This window comes from Lissotriton vulgaris, chromosome 4_1, assembly GCF_964263255.1.
Source record: "Lissotriton vulgaris chromosome 4_1, aLisVul1.2, whole genome shotgun sequence".
Lineage (NCBI taxonomy): Eukaryota > Metazoa > Chordata > Amphibia > Caudata > Salamandridae > Lissotriton > Lissotriton vulgaris.
Genome location: NC_141691.1, coordinates 1,571,592,543 through 1,571,601,894, shown reverse-complemented (window position 1 = coordinate 1,571,601,894; position 9,352 = coordinate 1,571,592,543).

The following is a 9,352-nucleotide window of genomic DNA, read 5'->3' as shown; positions in this document are numbered from 1 at the left end:
CCCACTCGACCAACATCTATTATGCAATGGCTATAATAAGCTGAATGATAAGGGGACAAGCTATTGTGTGTTATTTTGTATGTATAAATTGCACAATCATGCTCTATTTGCAAACTTAAGAAAAATTGTATTATTGTTGAATTATTCATGATTTGCACTGTATATATTAACACAGAAAAATTATGGTTTTAATACCAAAAAATATATATATGAAAAATATTTTCTATGAATTTTGCAATAAATGTATTAAGGAAGATTTAAAATAAAAATGAATTAATGCATCTTTGTTGTATCTAGTGATATTTTAAGCAAAAGGGATAGCCTGTTTTTGAGCTTATTATAGCCATTGCAGAATAGATGTTGGTCAAGTGGGAGGTCGTGTATAAATACATAATGTTTGTGTAATTTACATTGCTTTTGTGTGCAAAATATGTAAATAGTTTTCCTAACATAACTTAGTCTTAACATTTGCTTTTTTTGTAGAAATGTGTTTAAAATCACAGAGTGAAGTGTTACCGAGTAGAGTGTTGTCAAGCAGAGTATTGTCTAGTGGAGTGTCATTGACTTTAGTGTTGCAGAGTGTCATAGGGTGGAGAAGGGTGTTGTAGAGTGGAGTGGCACAGAGTGAAGTTGAGTGTTCTATGGTGGAGTGTTGTCAAATGTAGTGCCATTGAGTGTCATAGAGTATAGTATCATAGAGTGGAGTATCATAGAATGGTTTGTTGTACAGTGGTGTGTCATAGAGTGGAGTGTATTTGGGTGGAGTAAAGTGGCACAGAGTACAGTTGAGTACATTGTTTTATAGTGGAACAGCATAGAGAGGTGGAGCATGTCATACAAGACAGTGTAGTGGCACAGAGTGGAGTGGAGTGTCATACAGTCGAGTGCTGTTGAGTGGAGTGTCATCGAATGGAGTGGCATTGAGGAGAGTGTTAAAGACTGAAGCAGATTGTTGTAGAGTGGAATGGCATAGATGGGAGTAGAGTGACGTAGAGTAGAGTGTCATCAATTGGAGTGTAGTACAGTAGAGTGGGGGGAGTGTCATAGAGTGTATTGCCACAGAATGGAGTGAGTGTTTTACAGTGGTGTGTTGCAGAGGGAGTGTCGTGGAGTGCAATATAATTCAATATATTGTTGTGGAGGGGGTGGAATACAGTGGAGTAGAGTGGCATAGAGTGGGTGGAGTAGAGCATGTTAGACTGGAGTGTCATAGAGTGTAGTACAGTGGAATAAAGTGTCATAGAGTAGAGTGTAGTCAAGTGGAGAGTCACAGAGTACAGTGGATAGTGCTGTAGAGTGCAATGTCATAGAGTGGATGTAGTAGCAAAGAGCGTTGGATAGTGCAGTCTTGTGGAGTGTTGTGGGGTAGAGTGGAGTGTCGTTGAGTGGAGCAGAGTACCCAAGAGTGTGCTAAAGTGGAGTGGTATAAAGGTGCATAGAGTGGAGTGGCATAGAGTGCAGTGGTGGAGTGGAATTGAGTGGAGTGAAGTACTGTGTTATGGAGTAGAATGGTGTAAAGTGGCATGAAATGGCATAGAGGGAGATGAGTACTGTGTCATAGAGTGGCACAGATTAAAGTAAAGTGTTGTAGAGTGGCAAAGAGTGATGTAGAGTGGAGCCGCATAGAGAAGAGTAAAGTGTCGTCCAGTGGAGGAGCATAGATAGGCATAAATTGGAGTGTCATAGACTACAATAGAGTTGAGTGGCATAGAATGAAGTGCTGGACAGTGTAGCGTTGAAGAGTGTTGTGTCGTAGAGTGTTGTGGCATAGAGTGTCATATCATACAGTGTGGTGGCACATAGTGTTGTGTCATACATTGGAGAGGCATAGAGTGGAGTGGCATTGAGAAGAATATGATAGAGTGGAGTGATGTGTCATAGAGTACAATGGATTGGCACACAGTGGAGTGGAGTGGAGTGGAGTGAAGTGGAGTGGATTGTAGTGGAGTGGAGTGGAGTGGAGTGGAGTGGAGTGGAGTGGTGTGTCATAGAGTGCAGTATACCATGGTATTATGTGGCAAGAAAATATCACTACATTTGTGTCCGTTGTTTTTAAAAACATCCTGAATTAATTTTTATCAAATATGAAAAGGGAACTGTTCCACACCACAGTTTATAGTCCTGCCAAGTTTCATAAAAATCTGTTCAGCCATTTTGCCACTGCATTTGTCTAAAAAGCCTATGGAAAATGCATTGGTGGATAAAATGTGTTTAGGGCCCCCTTTTTCTTTGCACCCCTTTAACTAATCAACACAAAACTTCATTGACATCATCAATGCAGAAAATGGAACAGGTCTGCAAAGTTTCATATATAATGCACATGGGCAGTGCATGTGTGAAATAAGAAACTAAGATGTTGATATAACATGGATTTATCCAGAGAGAAATTTTTGAGCATTCATGCACAGTTTATATTTCTATCTCAATAACTGCAGTTGTTGAAATTGCTATATTTGTTAAATTAATGGTGTGTGCGATATACACAAACATTTTAAAATTAAATTAATAGCATATGAGCATGTATCTGTGTAAGGTATAGAAGAAGTACTTTGCACACCTTGCTTTGTAAGTCTTTTCACACTGTCTTTTGACCCAGTGATTGTTTCTTTAATACAACCCAGGTGTGCACTTTCACTACATGTGTATATAAAGAAAAAAATGGTGCAGTTTGAGCTGAATGTGATCAAGGGCTGCATTGCCCGAAACGCGTCGTCGTGAGAGGTGATTAATAAAGTATTTCTTGCCTGAAACTTTGCTGCAGAGGCCTGAGTCTCCTTCCTCGCCAGGTGCCTTCTGGAAGTGGTCGGGGTTATCTTCTTCGGATATATAAATATATATATTATATATATAAATATATATATATATATATATATATATATATGAACAGAAAAATCTTCAAATAAACCACACTCCTGTTGTGGAAACGAAGACACGGACCCAATGGTTTGCAGTCAAGGAGATCTTTAATAAAAACCTCGCTGGTTACGCGTTTCGAGCAGCTAGTGCCCTTGGTCACTATATATATATATATATATATATGACATAATAACCCGCTTCACCTCCTGCGAACAAGGCTCGTAATAGAGCTGAAATGTGTTAGAGCTAAGGATTCGAAAATGCACACTGCCACTTTCAACTTTGGAAATAAAAACATTGGTAATCCTGAGATATGGCCTCTACAACTTTTGTTCTTGTTGGATACAAAAATATTCATCAAATAGAGTGCAGTTCAGTAGAGTGGGGGAGAGTGTGATAGAGTGTAGTGTCATAGAATGGAGTCTCATACAGTGGTGTGTGTTTGTGTGTATATATATATATATATATATATATATATATATATATATATATATATATATATATATTTTATTTTTATTTTTTTTACTCAAAAAACAAAGGTTAAAGGAACATTATACTGCATAGCTTTTTCTGTGATCCCGTCGAGCTGGAGCACCTTTGTGTTCCCTGCCCGGGAAAGTGAGGTAGGGAATAAAATGTGTACTCCCTGCCCACAATCTTCCTGTAAGGGAACAGCGGCGTCTTGGGAAATAAGGTTCCCGGGACACAAGTTTGCTTGATCGGGCCCTGGGGTATGAGGTCCTTGGAGCTGGTCTATGGCTCATGGAGGAGGGGTGCATGCCCCTTTCATCCAAGAAAAGGGCCCAGGGGGATGGGGTCCATTGGGGCCTATCTGGGGCTTGGGCAGGAGGGGCTGCATGCACCCTACCCAAAATGAATCAGGCAGGGGATGAGGTTCCCAGTGGCTTTACATAGGCTTGGTTGCCATACGCTACCTTCCCCATAAATAGTGAATCAGGCCCAGGGGAAAGGGCTGCCAAATTGCTTCGGGTAGGATGGACACATGCACACCTTCCCTAACAAAAAACATATCATCAACCTCCCTGCCCTGGCCCGACCCAGGGGGCTTATTTTTTTAAAAAATTTTTAAAATTAAATTATATTTCTATCTCAATAACTGCAGTTGTTGAAATTGCTATATTTGTTAAATTAATGGTGTGTGCGATATACACAAACATTTTAAAATTAAATTAATAGCATATGAGCATGTATCTGTGTAAGGTATAGAAGAAGTACTTTGCACACCTTGCTTTGTAAGTCTTTTCACACTGTCTTTTGACCCAGTGATTGTTTCTTTAATACAACCCAGGTGTGCACTTTCACTACATGTGTATATAAAGAAAAAAATGGTGCAGTTTGAGCTGAATGTGATCAAGGGCTGCATTGCCCGAAACGCGTCGTCGTGAGAGGTGATTAATAAAGTATTTCTTGCCTGAAACTTTGCTGCAGAGGCCTGAGTCTCCTTCCTCGCCAGGTGCCTTCTGGAAGTGGTCGGGGTTATCTTCTTCGGATATATAAATATATATATTATATATATAATATATATATATATATATATATATATATATATATATATATATATATATATATATATATATATATATATATATATATATATATATATATATATATATATATATATATATATATATAAACAGAAAAATCTTCAAATAAACCACACTCCTGTTGTGGAAACGAAGACACGGACCCAATGGTTTGCAGTCAAGGAGATCTTTAATAAAAACCTCGCTGGTTACGCGTTTCGAGCAGCTAGTGCCCTTGGTCACTATATATATATATATATATGACATAATAACCCGCTTCACCTCCTGCGAACAAGGCTCGTAATAGAGCTGAAATGTGTTAGAGCTAAGGATTCGAAAATGCACACTGCCACTTTCAACTTTGGAAATAAAAACATTGGTAATCCTGAGATATGGCCTCTACAACTTTTGTTCTTGTTGGATACAAAAATATTCATCAAATAGAGTGCAGTTCAGTAGAGTGGGGGAGAGTGTGATAGAGTGTAGTGTCATAGAATGGAGTCTCATACAGTGGTGTGTGTTTGTGTGTGTGTATATATATATATATATATATATATATATATATATATATATTTTATTTTTATTTTTTTTACTCAAAAAACAAAGGTTAAAGGAACATTATACTGCATAGCTTTTTCTGTGATCCCGTCGAGCTGGAGCACCTTTGTGTTCCCTGCCCGGGAAAGTGAGGTAGGGAATAAAATGTGTACTCCCTGCCCACAATCTTCCTGTAAGGGAACAGCTGCGTCTTGGGAAATAAGGTTCCCGGGACACAAGTTTGCTTGATCGGGCCCTGGGGTATGAGGTCCTTGGAGCTGGTCTATGGCTCATGGAGGAGGGGTGCATGCCCCTTTCATCCAAGAAAAGGGCCCAGGGGGATGGGGTCCATTGGGGCCTATCTGGGGCTTGGGCAGGAGGGGCTGCATGCACCCTACCCAAAATGAATCAGGCAGGGGATGAGGTTCCCAGTGGCTTTACATAGGCTTGGTTGCCATACGCTACCTTCCCCATAAATAGTGAATCAGGCCCAGGGGAAAGGGCTGCCAAATTGCTTCGGGTAGGATGGACACATGCACACCTTCCCTAACAAAAAACATATCATCAACCTCCCTGCCCTGGCCCGACCCAGGGGGCTTATTTTTTTAAATGATAGAGCCTGCAATTTTTTTACTGGTGCTGCGGATGCTACATGGATCCACTGTATCACTGAAAGAAATATGTTTTTGGTCCTTTGGGTATCTGCCTGTCTATATCAAGTCAAGTCAGAAATCTTTATTCGGTTTTTCAAACAGAGAAAACCATAAAAGCACAATGACGATTAATAGATAATACACAGTAAAAACATGATATACAAACTTAAAATACCCAGATATTATGATATATAGTAATAGCAATAATCACAAATGAGCAGGTATAAAAATAGCAGCAGTACTAGACAGTTAACTTTCCCTACTGTTTCTAAGTTTTAGGGCAGATTTAAAAAAAAAAACAGTCAGAAATAAGGTACTTTCAGGGTTTGACAATTGCAAATAATAGAGGGCTGGTCTGACCTGGGTAAAGTTCAGTTTTTTTAAAAGTGGCTTTAGGTAAAACCTACGGGGTAAGTTATAAAATGGACAGATAAATAAAAAGTGCACCAAATCCTGCGGAGACTCATTGTCGCAGCCGCAGGATGGTAGCACTTGGCCTCGGTGAGAACCCCTTGGAACAGTTAGCAGAAGGTGATAATAATCCAGTCGGAACCTGATTAACAGGTGCCGCTCAAAGCCCGACATGGGCCAGGATAGATAAGGCTCCATAAAAGGTGTAGTTTTCAACATGGCATGGTTTCATACACTGGATTTATTTAGTTCCACCTCTTCCCGATTCATTTGTTGTGACAGAGAAAAAGTTTTCCTCACAGACTCTACATCAGCAAGTGTAATTGAATCAGGATTTAAAAAGAGTTCAGGGCGCCCCACAGCCAAAAAGCAATCTTTTAAATATTTTAGCCACGGAATTTTCAGCATATTGACCAAAGATAATGCTTACCTTAGGAGTAAATGATTTAGAATCAAATCTTTATTTAGCCAACATTTTAGCCAAAAGATTATTGGCCGTAGTGCAAGAGTATCACTAGTGAAAGGTGTGCCAGTTTCATCATGCACTATTAGGTTGGAAGTCCCCTTTAGAACCCCTAACAGTTGCTTCAAAAAGATATTCTCTGCCACCACAATATCATTAACTGCCACATACCCCCAGAGTTCGCTACCATAACTCCCTATTGCCACGCTCTTTGCCTGGTAGATCTTTAAAAGTGCAGCAATAGGTCGTTTACCCATTTTCCTGGCAAAGTTAAGTATAGCAGCATTTGCCCGGTTTTCCTTTGAATTTATGGTTCCCATTTTAACTGGTCATCGAACAGAACTCCCAAATAAGAGAACGTTCAAGTTGTGGAGACCCTCTCCTTGTTAACCCTGAAGAGATATGGCATATTATTACGCTGCCCCACCTGCATTATGTATGATTTGGTGTTGTTGATAGATAAATCGCGGGCAGCCACAAAATTATAAAAAGCATTTAATAGGGTTTGAAGGCCTCTTTCAGTCCTAGCCAAGAGAACGGCGGCGTCCACATATAATAAAACAGGTAAACCCTTGCGGTCGACATAAGGATAATCAGCACCAGTATTAAATAGGAACTCCTCCAAATTATTAATATATAAATTAAAAAGAAAGGGGGCCAAAATACAGCCCTGTCTAACTCCCCTGTGAACACTAAAATCCCTGGACACCCTTAGATCCTGCGAGTACCTCACGTTGGCCTTGGTATCCTGATGCAGGACCCTCAGAAGGTTGATCAGATTAGGCTCCACCCCCATGGCTTCCCAAAGCTTCCCCCGGTTGAAACAGTCAAACGCGGAGGAAAGGTCCATAAACGCAATGTGGACGGTGCCCTGCCGAGCCAAGGTGTACTTCCCTAGGACCATGTACAGGTTCAGGCACTGCGCAATTGAGGAGTGGCCAGGCCGGAACCCATATTGGATTTTGGAGATGACCCCGTGTTCATCGCCCCAGGCTGTCAGTCTGTTCAGGATTACTCCTCCCACTACTTTGACCACAGAGTCAATGAGTGAGATCGGCCTGTAACAGGTGGTACTATTACGGTCTCCCTTCTTAAATACTGGCACTATCGTGGATGTCCCCCAAGACCTAGGGCAGCCATGTTCTGCGGCTGCATTAAGTACAGCGGTAAGAACCGGCGCCCAGAGAGATTTGTTTGATTTAAATAAATCCGGGGGCATACCGTCTGGACCTGGTGCTTTATCACTTGATAACCCCAAGATTCCTTTTTTGACCTCACTAATTGTAAAAAGTGGCAGAGTTACACTTTGTTCACCTCTATCCACTTCTGTCTGAGGAATATTGCTATTAAAGATAAGACTAAAATGGGATACCCACTCATCTTCGAGGATTTTGGTGCCAACTGAATTGGCCCCCACTGTATCAAACAGAGGTTTGTTGATAATACCCCAAAATCATTCACTATTACCAAGGGTATTGGGGTCTAACAGATCTTGCCAAATGTTGTCCTTTATTTCTGCCTTAGGCTTAACCAAGGCCTTTTTGTAGGACAAGCATAACGACCGGATTAGTATGGGGTCTCTAGGAATAGTCTTCAAAGCCACCTTTAATTCTCAGCCTACTTTCGAGCAGGAATGATCAAACCATTGAGGGTCCCTACAGGGAGGGCCCAACGGTGGTACAGTTAACATATCGCCTACTTTTGAGACAATCCCGTCAAATGCTAAAAGAATATCTGGTGGGAGGGACGCAGAGGATACACATGATGATAACTCGGGGGCACAAGTTTTGTAAATCTTGTCATAAATTTGGTCCGAGTTCACCTTGGACCATTTTAAACGCCGCCTACCATCTGTGCATTTCTGAGCACCGCAATTTGGCGTCTTTTCACGTAAGTTTAAAAGGTTGCCAACCAATGAGATACAAACAGTATTGTGGTCACTATATATGTTTTCCTGGATTTTAAAGCCAGATATAATTGATTGTAGGCCATTGGAGAGAATAATATGATCAATAAACCCCCCCCCCCCCAAATAACCTTTGTATGTAGGAACGGGCTGGTAACTACAAGCATCCACCAAGGACATAGCAGAAATTAGGTTGAATTCATTTAGTAGTTTACTCAGCATATCCCCCCGGCCAGAGTGTTTAAAGTGAAGGCCTCCCATCCAGTGACAGCCCAATATTCCCATTGCGGTATTCATAGGGTTCCCACAAGGGTGCACATTGAAGTCCCCCATTATAAGGATACAATGGGAGAAACTTTCACAATCATGCCTAATGAAATCGCCCAATTCAATAATCCTACATTCCCCTCTTGGATTTACAGCATTATAAAAGTTAATCAGGGACACCATTTAATTCCCTCTTTTTATGGTCACTGCTTGAATATCAGTGTTGTGTCTAGTTATTGTTTTGACTACACAAAGCAAAGCTAAATCAATGTACAAAGCCAAGCCCCCTTTGGCTCTGCCACTTCGTGACGGTACAGCCGGCACGAAAAAACTTTTATATTCTTCTAGGAATATGTCACACTCCACCAGCCAAGTTTCTTGTAAGCAAACCACCAAGAATGACCTTATAAATTCTACCCATTTTGGATCTTTAGCCTTTCCCACCAGTCCAGCGATGTTCCAGGATATAACATTATAGACTGATTTCTTGCATACAGCTATTTGCGTCATTCGGGCTCCAGTCATACTCCCTGATGATTCAACATTGTTGGCTACGTTAATGCCTCTGGTAGGCGATGTGGGGCCACAGGATGTTTGGCTGCTAAGTAACTCGGTGGCTCCCTCAGGGTGTACTGGGCTGCCACCATCTGGTACCCTGTGAATTTCATCCCGGGAGTGGCGGAGTCAATCAATCAATTCTAATCCGCTATACCTA